General features: G+C 36.9%; 1 protein-coding gene across 1 annotated transcript in view; it reads left to right on the top strand.

Moving 5' to 3' along the window:
- eIF5 (eukaryotic translation initiation factor 5) overlaps window positions 1-20,099 on the top strand; it is a 31,491-nt gene continuing 11,392 nt past the window's right edge. The window contains exons 1-2 of the mRNA XM_071585762.1: window positions 1-109; window positions 300-428. The gene's annotated coding sequence lies outside the window, so the exon portion shown is untranslated. The remainder of the gene's footprint in view (window positions 110-299; window positions 429-20,099) is intronic.

Below are 20,099 nucleotides of genomic sequence, written 5' to 3'. Positions count from 1 at the left end.
CTATTGTACGTTTGTAAGGCTTCAGTGTGTGGTTACTGATCCGGGTTACTTCCCGCGTGGTTATTGCTTTATATTACACCTCTGTGTAATACCTGTAAGGTATTGAAACGTAAGTGCTGTATTGGTTAATTTACTTTGTAATGATAGTATTTTAACTAGCCTCTGATTGGTGTAATTTACTTGAGTGAAAGTTATTTTCTATTCTGACGCAACATTGTTATAAAATCGACCTTGTGGGTTTCGGTACTTATGATCTTGAGTGCCCTGAAATAACTTCTGTTTTCCTTTTTAACTTCAAGGTACTAGGTGGATCGCTGGAGATTCCGCCGTCTTTCGTCCTACTGTCTTACCTGTGAATATTTTTATCGCCATTTCGCGACCGTCCCGAAGGGCGTTACCATTTTATATGACTTTACTTAGTTTAAAAGGTACGTGACTTTAAAATAAATTCAGCTAAGTAATGTTCCATGTTGTATACTGGACATTATTATATTATACATTAATGATGCCCACGACAATTAGGATACATGCGGGAAAGCATAGACCAATGATAAGAAGTTAATACATTTAAATGCTTCGTTTTTACCTATATGTCGAAAATTACAAAGAGGTGCCCAGCAATACATTTATTCTCCTACAATTTCCTATGTTTTTACTCCCATTGTTGCTGTATTATCTTTCAGGGGTTCGCTTAAAACGGTAGACATTGGGAGCCTACAACGCATGGTTAAACTATGCAGGGCCTATTTGCTTGTTTCTCTAAGAAATATCTAAACAGTTGTGTATAGTACACATCTACTACAGCGAGCACACGATGGTTTTTTAAGGTAGTGCAATACATCTGCGCATGTGAAGTAGTATTTGTATCGCAACTGTATTATCAGTCTTAATTTTCAATTTCTTTTATATTCTTTGTGGATACTACGGTTTCAGCATAGCGTTTTCCTCAATTGCAAGGATGAAAACTTAAAAACTTCCCTCGTTAAAATTACGTCGTTTGAAGGTGAGAAATACACGTGGGATAACGTTAATATATTTATTGTGATTTTTGTGCATCTCCCACTCCACATAGTTGTAGACGTCTGCACCCATGGCTTTTCTTTAAAGCGTGATTCACAAGCTATTGACTTAAGTCGTTATCCCTCCATGAAACTTCAAATGCAACATATAAACATTAATTAAAAGGTAAATTTGAAATGACACTTTAAATTGTTACTCAGGATACTGGACTGTCGCTAAAAAGAATACCTATGTATATTTGCCCCCAAGCAATCTGGACTCAGTTTTCTTTTCGTTGTGATATTCAGTTCCGATTGAGATTGTAATGTTTGCTATCATTGAATACATCTAGTTGATAGCAAAACCAAAAATTCAGCCTATTTATGTTTATTGTTTCCTTTCCCTATATGTGAAGTATTTTCTGGTCTGTGCTTATGTGGCAAACAGTTTGGGCCAAGATGTTAGTTTACCCAAATCTACTAAGTTCTACTGGTTGGTTATTTAATTATGAAGTAGTAGATAGTGGTCGTGGCAGTAGATAATGGTCTCTTTAAGTATATTTTATCGCATTCTTCCTAATGTGCTCCATAAATATTCAGAATTTTTCTGACCAAGAGTGTGAATTGGCAAGTTACTTATTTTAGTACAGGAATTACAGCAATTTAGTGGCATAGTGATGATGACTGCATACCTGCTACTTAACATATTGGTGTATGGAATTGGCAAATTTTCGTGAGCATGGTAATTATTTATATAACATATAGGTTAATATTATGATTTTGCTGTATAAAAAGTGTATCTAGAAGCTATAATGGCTGCATTCATCTTACCACCTTGATAGTTCGACCCAGTTCCTAATGATTGTCAATATAAACACAAGATGCATTTTTCTTCTTTTAATTAGCTTTAAAAAAATTGTGAAAACCAAGTTTTTGGCATCACACTCTTGGCTACCATTCATTTGTTAGTTCCACAGTATCTACATCAACTGTTTCATTTGTTCAACTAACAAAAAGCTATCAATCTTTGTATTCCAATTTTATTCTTAAAGTGTTTAATGTTTTTGTTTATCTTGAATATAATCATTAAATTGGCCATGTAAACAGTACACTATACCTTTAGTAATAGTGAAAATTAGTTAAAATAAAAGTCTTGGTGTGGTCTTGACATAGTACTGTGGTATTTTTTAATTGAGAGTCAACAGATGATGGCCTAGGATAACGTATATTTTGGCAATTATGGTAATGGACTCACTGTTGAAATGTCTGAGACCAATGAAATAATTTATGTGAAGTGTATTCTGGTATCCAGTTTTGACTAATTTAGTTACTTAAATCATATTCATTTTTATTGTATCACATTAAATATTTAATGAATCTTTTATTTTGTTGTTGACATGGATTTAGCTTATAAATACAGGGTGTGGGGAAAATCAATAAATGCTTTGTACTGCAATATAATATATGATTTGCAACACACATTATATATTTCACATATCAAGTATCTTTCCCTAAGATTTTAAAGTTTAAATATTCATAGAATTAAAAATTTACAATTGTGCATATTATAAATCATATGTTTGACCATACAGTCTTTTGGTATAAATCTCGCTTAGTACACTTGATTAGTTTTAATGGCATTGGTAGTCTTGGGATTTTCTTCAATTTGGTGCAGTTGCCTTATACGAGGGTCATCCGGAAAGTAGTACCCGTTCGTGAAATAGACACAAAAGTAAATATTAACAAACATAAAAAATTTTATTTGAAAGAGGATACTTTAAACTACTTCTCAACATAATCTCCAAGCAAATTAAGGCATTTGTCATAACGTGTGACAAGTTTCTGTATTCCTGCTGCATAGTCCTTCGCCGCCAGCTCATTGAGATACGCGAGGGACCCATCTTGCACAAATTTTTGCATAATGCAGATGGTGTTTAACAATTTCATGAACAATTGTTCGAGAAACATTGGGAAAATGCTCACAGATGTCATCAATTGTGACGCGCCGATCGTTCCTCACGAATTCGTCAACTGAGCTCACCAGTTGGTCTGTAATGACAGACGGTCTCCCCGAACGCTCATCGTCGTGTGTGTTCCCCCTCCCCATGTTGAAGTTGCGACACCACCGCCGAACAGACGACTCGTCCATTACATTGTCTCCATACACCTCCTTTAATTGGCGATGAATATCACATGGGCGAACGTTTCTTGCATTGAGGAATTTAATCACTGCCCTCACTTCACAACTGGCGGCGTTCTCAATTTTTTTAAACATTGTAAACAATCACAGAAACAACACAGGCAATGCTAGCGTCACGCAACTTGGCTCAGAGAAGGCAGACAAGCCACTGAAGCTATCTGACCTCGTCCAGCGGCTACTCGCGTCGTCAGCACTTCATGCGGCACGAACGGGTACTACTTTCCGGATGACCCTCGTATTTCAGTCAAATAAAATATTGTTTTTATTCATTTCTGTAACATTCTATATCTGATTGAGAGCATGTAATATTAAATGAGAATAGAAACTGTGGGAGCATTTAGTTAGATGTTAGGGCATATTGAAATCTCAGAATTAAGGGTTTAATAGTGTTTTTAGGTTGGTAGCCGTGAAAGCATACAAATTGACATTTCAAGAACTGTGTTATAATTGTTTTTTAAGTATCTGAATGGGAATGTTTATCACATTTTATGCCATGTCATGTAGAGAAATGGGACATGTTTGTTTCTGTAATGGTCACATGCTATTAAGCAGATTTTAGTCAAAATTCCAATTACTTTTACTGTTTAGAGTCCATTGTTGCTTTCTTTTCTTTCAAATGGATTAAAACTTGTATATCCGGAGACAATGTAAGTGCTAGTTACTTCTATTAAGCTCCAGTAGCTTAAAAGTATGTTGGCATTGACTTCTAGTGATTATAATGTACAAACGATGCTCTGTGAAGATAGCATGTATAAGGCAGACTATGAAGAAGTCAAATGCATTGTGTATCCAGTTGTGTTTATTCAAAATAACATGAAATTTTTCTCAAAATTAATAGCTGTGAGATATATTGTTTTAATACCCATATGAGGGGACAATAAAAACTCAGAATAGGCTCCTTTCCTTATTATTTAAAAATTATGAAATAGTTGGCGCCTAATACCTTCCTTTTTGTTAAGTCTTTTTGTGTTACCTCTGCTTTGGTGTTTTCAAGTCCTCATTTAAATTTGATACACACTTTCATGTACTAAGGGTATTTCTTGAAATCTCAGAATTAAGGTTTTAATAGTGTTTTTAGGTTGGTAGCCGTGAAAGCATATAAATTGACATTTCAAGAACTGTGTTATAATTGTTTTTTAAGTATCTGAATGGGAATGTTTATCACATTTTATGTCATGTCACGTAGAGAAATGGGACATGTTTGTTTCTGTAATGGTCACATGCTATTAAGCAGATTTTAGTCAAAATTCCAATTTTTTTTACTGTTTAGAGTCCATTGTTGCTTTCTTTTCTTTCAAATGGATAAAAACTTACTAGGCAGTAAGATTAATCAAGAAAATAGTGAATTGATGAAATGTTGAATTTGCCTCATAAAATATACTTAGATTCACTAAAATTTCATAGTGGTGATTGTTGATAGAATATTGTGCATTTACTTTTTTATTTGTCACTAGCTGGTCTTATTCAATTTTGAACCCATACAACTATCTCTGCTAAGAAGTAATATTTATGCATATGCTATCCCAATTGTTCGAGCTTGTAAAAAATTGTATGATGTGTGTTAGCATGTCATTAAATGGCTCTTACTGCCTATTTTTGACCTATATTTTGTATAGGTAGTCTATCTATGTTATATACTTCTGTTAAATTTTCTTCTGGCAACAATGCTCTTCATATCCTCCCATTTTGAAAATTTCATGGGCCTCGATTCTAATTTTTGCTTTTGTGGATATGACAGGAAGGTCAGCATGATTAAAGTAAATCCATGATCAAGTTTGCCCAGTTAAAATACTTTTTCCTTGCTCTCAGGCTGTATTTTCTTAAACTCTATTTATTGACCCTTGTTTTTTATGAACTTCATAAGTTCTTGAAAAATCAAATATCATACTTGTTGCGTAAAGCCCAAGAAATCATTACATTCAAGTATTGAATTCTTTTCTTATTTTCCTTATTTCATGCCTTTTTCCCATCAAGTTACCGAAACTGATGGCAAATTATGTGTGCTTTGAAACAGACTATGGTAGGACTTTGAACAAGATTAGGCAATTTTCTACTAAATTCGTCAATGCAGCTGTCCTTAGATTTAAAAAATATCTAAAGTGTCAGCATTTGCTTATTCCTATGTATCTTGGCTTTTCATTCAAGTATATTCATTACAGTTGACAAATTGTAATAAATTTCATTTGTATCACCTTCTCGATGAATAGCTTAACCTTTTAGGTTAGCATTTCTTCTCAGATAGTTGAACCAGCTCAGTCTCCATTTTGTTTTGGTCAATGAAACAAACACTGAAAGGGAAGCAAACTGCCACAGCTGAGTAGTTGTTATTTTGATGGATCTAACTACAATCTTGCCATATGGCATGCTGAGTTGAGGCACTACTCTTGTATTAATTTACTTATTGTCAGTGTAAAAAGAGATGTTTCAGGCGTGATATGGTGGAATATCATGATTAGTTAAAAGTTGCCAATTTTCCACAAGATAAAATTTAATACAACCGGTATCAATGTAACTACATCATCATCAGGTCTTGGTGATGATGAAGTTACATTGAAATCGACTGTGAAAAATTATGTTTTTTGGAAAATTGCTAATTTTTAATTAATATTGTTGGTGTGTCGTTAGTTATTTCTGCAATAAAATATTTCCCATATGACTTTCTCATAAGACCAGTGTAAAGAATCAGATTTTTCAATGGCTGTATTTCTGTAGAGACCTAATGTGATTGCTGTCTACTATTTTTCGATCAAAGATGAGTGAGAATATAATTTGAGATTTCTAAAATATCAAAAAAAATAAATTTGGATACTTGTGGCCAAGTTAATTTATTAACTAATAGATAGGCTGAACAAGCTTCAATGTGTATGTGGTTATATCATTACTATATGATGGAGACTTTGCAAAAGAGCCATAAAATCTTATTTGAAATTGAATATCTTAAAAGTATGTAGGCACTCTTTTTCCGAAACCTTTTAAATGTGTGTGCAAACAATTAGTTCTTCGCCATAGTTTTCACTCTTTCTGATTTGAGTGATGGGAATTGTAGTTACCACTTTATATTAAGATATTTTCTGGAAGTCATGACTATGTGGAAATAGCAAAAAAATGGGAGAAAATGAAATTATAATTTACAACAAAATATATTCCTGAAATGTTAAGGCGCAGAGAAGGTCTGTCAAGTAACACAAGTAATTTGTTAAACAGCATCGATCACATTAAGATTAGTGGATCATTTGTTTTGGAAGGGAGTTGCAGAATTTGAAACAAATCAGGAACTTAAAAGATAAGGGTGGGGCTCAATTCTCAAGGGTCATGTTTGTGGTGGTCCAGCAGACTGTTGACTTTCTCTACAAAACAAATGGAAACTAAGTTCATGAAGAATTTATCAAATTTTGCTTGCCTAGAAACTGATGTTCTTGAAAATCCTTGAAAAGTAAGTCAAATGCTTGGCAGTTGCATTTAACCTGCAGCAGTCTAATGTCATCCAGAAGATAACTTTCATTTATTATTTCATGCCATATGAATAGGGACTGAGGAAGAGTTTGGCAACCATACTATAATTTCCCCTCCCCTCATACCAACAGCAGTCAAAATAAAACTACTCAGTTAATTCGTAGTTCTTTCCCTAGCTCTAGCATATATTATTATGTTAAATTGCTTAAATTTAAATTAATAAATTGACTTAAAATAGTTACTATATATATGGTCTAGTACCTAGTTTTTTTATTGCCATCCCTAAGATGACTGGCAGAGTCTTGTAGCTGGAGGATTAATAGAAGCTCAGCCAAGAGATTACATGCAATCAACCATGTGACCCAAGTGTAGGGAAACCAATTGTCCATTTATTATTATCGTAGCCAACTGTAGTAGTCCAGTGGGTTGAGTGCCGGGATACTGACCAGATGGTCTGGCTTTGATTCTGAGTAATGCCTTCAGACGTCCTAAGATTCACCCAAGGGGTGTGATTTTCTTGGGTATTATATCTTCCTGAGAAACCGCAGTTGGCACAAGGATTAAAGCGTCCTCTTCTGATGTGTAAATTAGACATGCCAAATGGGGTTTAGTATTAGTTGATCTTTAACCCTCTTCTATCAAATCAACCTGCCGGTTGTTTTTTGTGTGCCACTCATGATGTGAGCAATTCATTGAATTAGGCATAATTTTTGGGAAAATTCTTAGGGAGACCAAAATTGCTGTAAAATTCATTGAATATGCGAATTCTCAAAATTTCATGTACCTTTGCCCTTGTAATTTAAGCTTAGCTCTTAAGAGATTTTCTAAATTTTGATGTAATTTGTTGAAAAATAATTTTATGAAGAAGTTTAAAAACATGAGGAAAAATTTAGTCTATCATTAAAAGGGGGTAATTCTCATCAATTTTTTCTTGACAAAGGGCCCTAGGATTTTTATGAGACAGGACCAATCTACAAAATTTTTGGTGACTGACCCAGGTTTCCACTTTGGGAAATTCATAAAATGAGGTGTTAGCATCACTAAAATAATTATTACATTTTATTTTTGTTAAATAAATTTAGGAATGCCATTATTGGATTTTTGTTCTTAATAATTTTGATGACAAATTTATTTTTAAATGTTCTTACTCCTATTTACACAAAATAAAATTGATAATTTAATTTTGTTTTGTTGTGGGTTCCCAATTTGCCTCTTATTCATCCAATGCCTAGAAAATGTTGACATTATTGTATCAGTATGCTCTTTGGAAATAACATAATATATTTTTTAGTTAATGGTAATTTATTTAACAGTCAGCTCCCATTTAGTAAGCAAAGCTCTTTCTGTAATTTACTTTTTATTATGACTGACATATTAGGCTAAAAATTCTTTTTAATTGTTATATTAATGTATTTCTTTAGCGCAACTATTACATCAGAATCAAAAACCATGGAAAATGATTTCTTCAAATATGAAAAAAAAACATTTAATCTGACTGATAAGTTGTAATTGTTTGTGGTAAAAAAATCATAGATGCTGTAGGCATAAATTGAAATTGTCCACTTACTTGGTGATTGTTATAATGAGCCAAATATCTGCGATGATCAGGTGAAATGATTTTAATATCATATATCATTATGAGAGACGTTATAGTTCAGTGGGTAGAAGCGTGGGATACTGGCCACAGGACCATTGTTTGATTCCAGGTGATGCCTCTGAGCAACTTCAACTTCTCTCAAGATTTGTGTGTTTTATTAGATCGTCTTAAGAAACCAGAGGAATAGGAAAGGAACTACTCTCATATGTGAATTTTACATGTTGTTGGGCTTTGTACTTGGTGAGGTCTATCCTCAATTATCGATCCAACCTTAGGTTTGACTGAAGTGGCTGCATCATTATGGAAAGAGATAATTTAGTGTAAGGAACCATGAAGGTCATTAGCCAGCTAATGTTACTTGTTTTTATGAAAAATTGCGGAACAATTGGAAAATTATGAATTCATTTCAGATATTCATCAAGGTAGTGCAATATGTTAGCAGTAGTTGATAATTAATCATGGCTTGTTATTTAATGTTACATTTTAAAATAGGAATGTCTCCAATAAGAGTTAAGTAATGTATTAGTCACATAAAATTTTTCTGAGAAGAAGCTTGCATCTTATCCTAAGACTCCAAACTGACTGGTGCCCAAGCGGCAGTAGCTTTGGTTCGCTGATAGTTTAGTGTTAACCACCCAGAGCCTATGTAACATTGTGTAGTTGATTGCCTTGGTTACATATTTTTCCCTTTAGTATTGTAGCAAAAGAATAGTGGTCATCACATACAATGTGTGTAGTTGCCAGAGCCATAATAAGTCTTCACCTACTTCCTCATGGAGTTTTCAGTGTTCCTGGTCAAGTCTATGCAGTAGCTCCTCAAATTGATCGACATTTAAAATTATTTTATTTCAAAGCAAGATACTTGCATGTATGTTATTATGTGATGTGAGTACCAAAGCTTTAAAGGTAACTTCTTGCCTTGTCACCTAAAGAATGTGATTTGGAAAGAAAGGGTATGCAATAGTTTTTCTTGATCCAGTTGCTGGCGTTTACACTTAGGTATACAGGTTTTCATGTATCTACCAAGATTTTGAATGCCTAAGACCTATGGCCCAAGCCACTGAAATCCTGTGCTTAAATTCTACTGTTCTACTTCAATTAACCACTTAGTCATTACGTGGTGCACTTGCGTCCCAATGGTGTGAATGCATTTGCTTAATGATTTCAATAAATGGGACACAGGTTTTTGCCCCAAAAGAGTTTCACCTCCAATGTAGGGGTGAAGTAAAATGAAATTAATTGAATTTTGCTTTCATTTGATAGCATAAAAATTTTTAATGCCATAATGCTTTCAGGTGCTTCAAAAATTACAAAAGCTGTAGTGAAAGAGAATGCTAAACCATAGAAAAACATGCTGAAACCAAATAACTTGGTCAAAAACAAGTTGTTTCTCGTAATGCATTTAAGGAACTTATGCGAAGGAATGTGAGACTGTTAATTTTATTAATTCATGGTTTTTATTTAATATGTATGTACAGACATGCGGATTTATGGTTAAAAGCGTATCCGAGAATAGTGCACTAAACAAATCAACGGTTGTAGCAACAGGGTGTTGATTAAGATTAACGATTAGGTTAAGCTTCTTCCACATATTATCTCCACCTGCGATTTATTGCACTCCTTATCCGAAAGATAACCCTCATTAATATTACGCGACGATAGCGGTAGCCCGAGAGTTTGAATTTGTAGCAGGATATTGATGTATCCTTGTGCTGGGTGAACGCGAATAATAGGTGCCTACAATATCTGACCGAACGATGCACTTGCCGAAATGCAACCGGAAAGCTCCGAGCGCGCTGGCAATTGCGGAAGGCAGGTAGTGAAATGGAATGCGACGTGAACGTGGTTCCACGTCCCCGCTACTGATAGTGAGACCGTCATGGATCCCTCGTGCGGCGGGAGCATTCTAATTTTAAACGACCTCTCTCCTGGCCTTCTTGAAAAGTCGGGAGCATTCCCTAGCCACCCAACTTCAGTCCTTACTCCCCCCTCACGGTACATTTCATACCATTTGCATTCTTTCATTGTATTCTTCGAAATTCTACAGTTGATGATGATTCGCGTGACGGACGTCCCAAGTTTTTGGAATGTTCGAAATAACTATCTGTCCATTGACACCCTGGATCGAATATACGTATGGATAAAGGAATATACAATGGTGCTAGTTGGAAGACCAGAATTTTCATGTTTCATATCAATTTTTCTCCAACCTTGGGTTATAGTTCGGTTTAAGTATACCGAATATACCGGCCCAAACATGTGCTGTCTATGTTGTACCGTAAAATGTAATTTATTTCCCTCTCATCTGAATTTTCGCACGAGTTTTTCCTTCTAATTTGCTTCTTACGCGTCGATTTGTAATCGTCTGGAGTACGTTTCAAGAGTTCGTGAACAGTCATATTCATAATCCCGGATTATCCTATTTAGCATATGTATTCGTGTTTCATAAGCGTGTTATTTTATGTAGCGGGATAAATTAGGTGTCGTGTGTATTAATTTTGGCTAACTTTTCTCATGCGTTTTCAAATTTCATTGTTAATATATTGAAATGTAATGAAATAATTGACTTTGTAATTCCACACTGAGTGTGTGGAATTACAAAGTCAATTATTTCATTACATTTCAATATGTTATGCAAATTCCACAAAGTTACGCCTGAGACAACAAATTTCATTGTTAATGTTGGACTTACGTGGTGTACACCTCATTGTAACTGTTACTAAAGATCAAGGACGATTGAATTCATGTGGTTAGTCTCAAGGTGCCACGTGAAATCTCAAAGTTAGCTCTAAGTGCCGTAAAATGTCGTAAACTTATTTCAAGAGCTTATTGTTGAAAATCTTTTCTCGTTCGAGATGATAAGCTTTTATTTCTTGGCCATGCATGTGATCCCTTATCAATTCTAATGGTAGTAAATGCAATCACAAACTAAACCATTATGAGAATGCTCTTCGGGCTTGAGAAGTTCTCTGAGTTGTGAAATATATTGGGCGGCAGGTATATTCTCCTTAGATTTTCAGTAGAACTCGAGTATCCTGTTAGGTAGCTAATATGCTCGCCGGGTATTCGGAAGGTCACCAGTTCGAATCTGGCCTTGGACGAGGCGTTCTCCGGCTGCGAGCATTCTGAACCGTAGGCCATCGGGGCATTCAAGACCACCGCCACTAATTGTGTTATTTCGTAGTTCTGCGGAGGATAATGTTGTGAAACATAGTCACGGCTGATATCACTAACCAGACATAATTTTGCTAAAAACTTTCCCAGTGCCTCGTTCCGATTACATACCAGTGTTCGAATATGTGGAATTACCTCACACCCTTAAACAGTCTTTTGGTGTTTCCTTCATTACCATCATGCTGCCTCTAATAGCTAACTTCGAAATCAATTACCAGTACCCATTCCACGGAAATTCGTTCTAAAATATTTACTTAGTGGACGTTTTACTATTGCCAGGGAAATAGGAACTTCTAAAAAAATATTGGATTTCCAAGGAGTGGCTTGATTTCTTAGAAGTTAACGTTCCTCTGTGTGAAGTAACGCATTTCTGGAGTGTTGTAGACTTAACGATAGGCTCATTAGTCAGGATCACGGTATTTTCAGGGTGCTATGCTCCATTACATAACTCGGAACTTCTCGACTTCAAAAATTTCAAAATATTTTCAATGGATTAAAATAAAAATTAAGCATGACAAGGCAAATAGCGCGTGAACTCACTGTAAACTGCACGAACAGGTTACTTTACGTTACGTATTGTTTGTACGATATGATATTTTTATAAGATTTTTCAAGAATATGTTCCCTATATTTTGAGGCCTTACAAATCGGAAGTTGGCCGACACCATGGTCCCAGTTTTAGCACCATACTTTTCTGGAATTTTGAGTATCCAGATTTAATCACAATTGTTTTGATTAAATTAAAATGTGTTGTCAATCAAGAATTTTGTTAATCGGGGTAGAGCGTGTATTTAAAAAAAGTTACGGCAGGAAGATACCCGTTCGTATCTACGTTGTTCTCCGAAATGGTAGTAATTTTATTACATAACAAACATTTTGATCCCATTCAATAGCGAGAAAGTAGTGTAGGGTATTAATTTTTTATCATTCGAGCATTACTGAATTCTCCCAATTGAACGGACATCGCTTTAAAATGTTCTCAAGGGCATGAAATAGTTGCTGTCATGATCGACTTAATCTTCTCTCATGAGTCAGCAAACCAAAATTGGAAACTTTGCCCATAGCGAATGAGCAGTGCATTCTGAAGGATGCGACTTAGGTCATCCCCATGCCAAACGCACATGTTGTGATGACGACACGGTGTACTCAATGTGGTGTCGCTTCGTCAACATGGTACCGCTAGGGTGCTAAGAGTTGGTGAAGATTTACGTGCCATTTCTGTTTCTTCTAATATAACGACTAACACAAAATAGACCGCAATGGGAGATGCTTTAAAGACTTAACATAAGTGCTTAATTCTCACCAAGCTCTCTGCGAGTCTCACTGTGAGGATTGTGTCAAACTGCAAATATTAATACCGCTACGATAGAAAGGGTGAAATATTTTCGAGAAAGAAAATCACTATCCAAGTGCAATTTTACTATACCCTTGGTATTTTTCCCATAGGATAACATTTAAAAACTAACCACCCCAATATTTAAATTCTATTGCAGAAACATAATTTTTTTATATATTTGCCATGCTCCTGAAGGGCTGCGTATTTCATATTTCGTTGCAGTACTTAACTATATGAAACGGGTCGAGGTCGTGCTTTGCAGGACAGCGGGCAGGACCAGGGTCACGCTCAAAAAGCAATTGAGATAGCCATTGCATCGGAGCAATCGACCGTACGATAAGGGATTGGATGTATTCACAGGAAAGAGATTCTTGGGCGGGATGTCTCGAATACATTTTTGGAAAAAATTGAATACGAGACTTACTATCTTTAGACGAAAGCCTCACCAGGGAAATTTAGTAACATTTTGAAATTTTGTGATATGAAATCGTGACTTATATCACATGGCATCATTCCCACCATTGTTTTTCAAATCAAATCATTCGCGACGACTTCCTCGAAAAGAGTTAACAATTCAGTACGATACAACGAAGTAATTCCCCCGATTTGGGGTGCGGGGAGTAATTATAAAACCACCGTATCTCTGAACTTAACATAAACCATTAAGTGTTCAACACGGTCGGTTTGGTAGGTGATGGTGGAGCTCACTCAGTACTAAGCCCTACGGTGTGTTAAGTTCCTTTTTCCATGCATTGGTGGTTTCCCAGAGAGATCTGGTGCCCGAAAAATTACTGAGGATGGGTAAGGCTGAGGTTGCCCGGGCCCGCCGATCAGTAGTCCAATGCCCTACCCCAGGACTACCGCGTCTCCAATTCTGAAATAACTCGTAATAATAACAATGTGTTACTCTTTGTACACGTACACGAACCGTTGGAATTAAGAATCGTGTCAAGTCATGCATTTATTGATAAATGCTTGAAAACCGTTCGTATTTTGTTTTTTTTTTACGAAATCAATAGTGCGTATTTTTAACTACACTCCTCACTTCATGGACGTTTTGATTCAACATCGAGCTCTTCTTCTTCCAGAAGAAATGTATTTGAGTAACGCAATTCACCGTTATACATTATCGCATGTGTAAACTAATTAACCATTGAACTTTAAAATTTACGTACGTCATTGCACCAGATATATAATGTATGTGGCTCTCAAGGGGAGTCGTATTTTAGAGGTAATTTTAGTTATTTATTTTTTAAAATCATCCAGTTTAACTAAGTTCTCTAATTTATTCAAGTTGATAATCACTTGAAAAATGTCGAGATGAACATGATTTTATTGAGCGTTTTTTCCAAAAAAACTTAAAAGTATATAATTTTGGATTAGAACTTAACTATTCAATCTTAAAGCTCTTTCTGGAACATTTGGAACGTCAGAAAAGTAGTCAAGTAGTTGACAGTTAAATTTTTTCTTTGGGTACTTATTTTTTTTACAATTTCAATGCTGAGTGTATTTCGTAATCGAGTAACGGGTAAATTTCCCCTTAGCCCTATTTACCAGCACGAATTGCCATGCCATAGGAGTCAATTTTGCTTTAATTTCGAAGTTTTGTATCTCACTTTTGGCCTTATTTTTAATCAGTTGTGGTCTCTTTTTGTCCGCCCCGTACTGTCGATTACGTTTTCTGCTGCATTTCGCCTTCGGTTACAATGATTCACTCATAAAAATTTGTTCAGTATTGTGTTTCAAGTGTCAGTGCCTATTTTGCACATTTTATTTTGTTTTATTTTTGTATGTCCTGAAAGAGAATCGTCTTGTGCGTAGAAATTCACTGTGTCGAACATGGGAGTCTTCATGGAATTAAAATGAGTCGAAGATTTCTTATCCGACTGAGCCTCTATGCGACTTAAATCCAGCAGATGCTGCTGGTTAATAGCAAAATACCATTGGTTGAAAATAGAATGTACATGCTTCAAGAATATATTCTTGTGTGTTCGAGTAGTCAACGGTCTACCTGAATTCGTTTATGTAGGTCATTAGCTCGTACGTGCGCGACTGGATTGAAGTGATTGGAGGTTGTTAAACCTAACGCAGAATTGACCACGCATGCCCAATAGCTTCCACACGTTAGAACCGGGAGGAATGTGACGTCCCGGAACCTAGCCCGGGATCAGTTAGCGCGATCAATGAAAGCAATTTCTACCGCTTTAATACTTAGTAAGTTTTTGGGGAGGCGACCGACAGCTAAGGAATACTTGCACTTATTCTAACTTGTACATTGTTTTGTAATTGGCTATATTCAAATTGATTGAATATTTGTTTTTCTCCAGTAAACTTACCATACGGCTTATTTGTAAGATTCCATTGGTTGTCTCTTCAACGGCCCGGGCGAAAAGGAAATATCTACCTGGGAATATCCTTTCCAGGTGTATGCGTTCGTATCAGTATTCGTTTCTTGGTTTTAAACTTCCGGCAGTTTTCGCCTCAAGGGAGTCACAGAGGCCTTTCATAACCTTTCTGTTTGTCAAATGCTAATAGAATCAGAGCAGCTGGAACGAGTGACGTGGCTCCCCACCGCTGGCTAACAATGGCCAACCTCAGCCTCGAAAGTAAGAGTGTAAGGGCATTTTAAATATGCGGATGTTTTGGCGGTGTTAAATATTCTTGAGAATGCGATAGCATCTAGCGAATGACTAGTCCTTCAGTAAAGCGTCATTCCCGCTGTCGCCCTGTGTTATGGGATTGGTTTTTAGGTGAAGAGATTCTCCCTTATCTCGTCTAGACCACACGCTGCATATGGTTGACTGTGTTCACGTGTCCATTTATGCATTTCTATTATGTGCTATTTACTAGTATCGTATGTAATCGTTACCCCTAATATCGTAACGTAGTACTATTAATACTCATTCAAATGTCGAACGTGTTGAAATTGAGTGTCTTTAAAATATGTTCTTGAAACCAAGTAACTCAAACCTATCGGAGATATACTCATTTTTTTTCGCTCTAGGTTACAGTATAGCAATTGGTGAATTATTCAATCCATGCGCTCTCAGCTTCGTCGATCACGTGACCTTTTTCGCTCCTGCCATTTAAAAATGTTTATATATATATCGGGTTGAGCATATATTCGGGGAAGGTGTTTCCACGGGCTAAGTGTGCCCGTCATGCCAGTAATGGAAACACCCCCGGCAGTTAGGCGGTCTATTCGGTCGCTCGCGTGCTTTTTCGAGTGCACCTTATCTCGCTTTTGCCGTGCACTTTTGCCACCGTGGCCCTTTATAACGTCGCAGTGCAGTCGCTTCGGTTGGCCGCTGGCTTGCTTGGCGGATCAATAAAGGCAGGGGGCGAGTGAAGTCGCTCTATCCCCAGCGCCGCTCTTTTCTCTCGGGGAATTTAGCAAGTGATCGTGTTGAAATCAAGACACGGGGAAATTTTACATAGTTTTTATTTGAAGTTCGCAGCCTGGTTGCTTCGGCCTTGGTGGAAGATGCTGTTTTCCTCTTATGGCCGCGTTATTTGGACGTCATATGCATGCCTTTAAACAACCATTACTACCCTCGTTCGAACGGTAGTTTAAAATTTTATGCTGCATGGCAAAGGACGAAATGACTGGGACTCAGAAGTTTTATTTTGGTCTCTCAAGAGAAAGTGCCCAGAGCAGGTATACGTAATGGAAAGCTGCGTAATTTCGGGAGCCGTGCTGGAACGTGTTTCGTTGGCGACTGACGTAATTTTGAGAATCGGGGGGGGTTATGGCTGCATGTGGAGCTGCCGACATAAATAAAAGCCCTAAAAGGTTTATTCGTACGAGTAATGCTCTTATTTTCAACTGATTAAAAGCATTAATTTGCGCCCCACTGCTTAATCCAAGACGTCCAGCCAAGGCCTCACATCTGACCTTGGTCCCAAGTGACCTCACCCCACCTGAGTGAGGCGGACCGTTGGGGGCCGCCGCTCATGTCGAGTCTGCCCGCCCCTAGTGCGAAGTTGATTTTGCTGCGCTTGCGCAGGTATAGGGTATCTGCTTCGTCTCAAGGCCTCGAAGAAAGGGATGCTGGTGATTTCGGCGCTTAATTTATTTTCTTAAAGTTCCATGTCTATAGAAAACCATTGCTCATTAAAGAACCACGAATGGCCTCTTACATGGCATTTAATTGTTTTCCCACTCTGTTCTTTCGTCATCGTTAGGCCTTCAGTTGAAATTCAATGATTAAAAAAAAACTTGAAACTGTTTAGTATTTAATTCCTACCTATGGTTTCTTACTTTTAGATGTTCGAAAAATGTCCCAAGGTCACACAAGTCATTCGAAAGCGTTCAACTACTCTGGATTAAATTTATTTGCATAAGGGATTTTTGGCGTTTGAACGTGACTTAGGTTAAATCCTCTCTCACTCTCCTTGTTTTCGCGATCGCTCTCTCTCTGCTTGCAGTTTCCTTCCCGGCAACGCATCGCTATAGAATTCGGCCTTCCATGAGCTCTGTCCCAACACAATGCTATTTTTGGTCTCCCATCTGATTAGTGGATCCGATACTGGTCACGACTCGAATAATCATCTTCATTATTGCGGGGTCTGCCCTTCTAGTTAGTCAATATGCGTTAAATTATTTTATTACTCTAACGTATGAAGGAACTTTTCCACGTCAGAACTGTTTTGATTTAAGAGTTACTACGATGCCCTTTCATTCTGTTGGATTTGCATTTCAATCGACGGCAATGGCATTCATCCTGTTCTTGAAGCGAAGGTCTTTGTCGTGGCCGAAGGCGATGCGACTAGGGAAGTCTAGTAGCATAGGGATCTGAATTTAAATACCATAGCTTTGTCATTTTCGTCTGTCACCAAGCTCATGCCACAAGAACTCTACTAGTGAATAACGAACCCTTGTTTTTGCTATGTTTAGTAATGTAAATACATTATTATTCATTTGTAAATAGATATATCGCATTCGGAAAGTGTTTTTCGCGTGGTCGGCGTTTTGTCGTTGGTCTAATTTAATTTTGTTATTCATATTATATTAATTTTTTGGAATACGTGTCCCAAGATTTTAATTGTTTTGGTACAATATTGTGCGTGATATAATACTCATGCGATATAGTTTTTAAGCTTTGGTTATATTCCCCCCCCCCAAAAAAAATGGCCTATTATTTAATTGATTTCTAATTAACGACAGTTTTTACCTACTGAAGTTTAATTTCTTATATTTCGTAGAACATTGGTTAATTCAGTTTACCTTGCTGCAGTTGCAATGATTCTAAGATTCATATTCCTAAGATTTTATGTACATTCTGAAGCTCTGTAGTCGAATTTCTGTTAAATGGTGGTTTGTTCATTTTTTGTAATCACACGTGGCTATTTTTTTTACCGAGTCATTCCATTTTTTTCGTAGTGTTGGTTAGCAGATGTCTCGTTTTTTACTCAATGATAGCTCCGTTCAAAGTATTCGAAAATTAATGCTAATAGCACTTCGGTAGGTAAAGGCGTTAGTAACCGAGGCATTTTTGTTATGCGGTAGACGCAGTTAAGTATTTCTTTTGGCGTTTAATGACGAATTCGAGCGCCTAAAGTTGTGTATATACCTTTGTTTAGGGCTTGCAGCTCTTACCCTCTGGCAACCTCGCATCTGCTACTTGACCGTGCGATCGATGTCGGCCCAATGGACAAGAAGGCATTTCCCCTGTCGGTTGCCTAGTTACGAACTTGAGACATAAAAGAGGACTCTATATGGCGAAAGACCGTCGCGTACAGCTTGGAAACTTTCCTTCGGAGTTAATGTACACGTGCGATTTTAAATTTGGCTTTAAAAATTGCGTAGTGGCGTAGTTGGCAGTGTAGGCTTGAAGATGTTTCCTAATTACAAAAATATTAATTATTTCTGTCGCCTAGTTTCTATCAGATTTTATGTTATAAAATTTTGTTATTTTCAGATTTTATGTTATGTTCGTAAATATTGATCTTGAAAGTAATAATCCTCGGGGGCAACCTAGAAGGAATTGCGAACAAGAAAAGCCATCCAATCCAGTTACAAATACTTAATTTATTTTCGTATCGATGTCATTGGGTTGCCGGGGGAAAAGCTACATTTATATTTCATTTAACTATGTTGCATCGTTCGCCGAATGAAATTACGCCAGATATGGTTTTCAACTCCTGGATTAATTTCAAATAATTTACTGGCCGTATTCTACCAACTAAATGGAAGGTACTGAAGTCAATTTTGAAAATGGATACGAAAAGGAAAGGAATGTTCTAGTTCTGTTTGCCAATTTCTTGGAATATCATTTTTGCTACTGCTCTTGCGCCACAATGAATTAAGTTTTAATGAACTTATTTTTTTAGTTGGTGGGTATGCTTTGCGGGGCTCCAGAAAATAGATAAGCGATTGCGTAAAACCATATTAGTGAATAATTTTTATCTTGTCTCGCTCATGTCAATTCACATTCCCCGATAAGTAAAGCTGGGGGAAAGTACCTGCTGATGTAAGAGAATGTCTTGGGATAATTCTTTTTCGATCGCATCATTGCGTCACGCCTTGTTGATAAGGTCAGCCTGTATAGCTAGAGAATATGGTGTCCAAGTCCCGTGATATATATATGAGATCGTTCTATGGCCGCGCGCCGGGTGGGCAAACGAGTTCATGAGCCTCGACATTGAGCTCCCAAGGGTCTATGCCCCCCGCCAGGGCAGCGCAGCTGTCCGGAAAATATCATTTTGTTCCTTCACAAGATCTTTTGATGTCTATTGTAGGCGGCAATTGATCGGTTCGACAGCAAAAATAAAAATTCTTGGAAGGGAACCATGATCGAGTTGAAAATATGCTACAAATGCTTTCCTCGTGGAATTATCTCTCTCGAGCAGGTATTTTTTAACATCCCGACTGGCACCTTACCCCCTATATTTTAAGATTGCAATCCATTAAAGTGGCCTGCAGGATGGCCATGTTCCTCAGTAAATTCTGTATTGAAATACAAGCCCTGGCCAAGCAATGAAATATTTGCTCACAGTAGAATTAGAGGAAATGTCTTGTCTTGAAACTGGGTGTGTGGAACGGTGCTTGCGTAGAGTTTTGGTGTGAGGAAGTTCACTTCACCGGACTTTTTGTGATTGCGAGCACGTTGGTGATTATTTAAAGGCCTTATTGCCAACTTTCTAGTTCCATGAGGGACCGTATAGTTCATTGGATTCAAATGGTTGATGATACCGTGCGATATCCATTTTCTAGTATTACATACGATTGTGATTGTAATGCTAGGCTTATATGATATTACGGTGTTCATGCGACATAGCATTGCTTCGAGATGCTAATTATTGTTACAAATACATATTTGGGTATAAAATTAAGGTCAT

The sequence above is a fragment of the Hetaerina americana genome, unplaced genomic scaffold (assembly GCF_022747635.1).
Source record: "Hetaerina americana unplaced genomic scaffold, ioHetAmer1.1.p SCAF_2, whole genome shotgun sequence".
Classification (NCBI taxonomy): domain Eukaryota; kingdom Metazoa; phylum Arthropoda; class Insecta; order Odonata; family Calopterygidae; genus Hetaerina; species Hetaerina americana.
The sequence above is the reverse complement of the archived record's forward strand: the minus strand, read 5'-3'. Positions and strand labels throughout refer to the sequence as shown.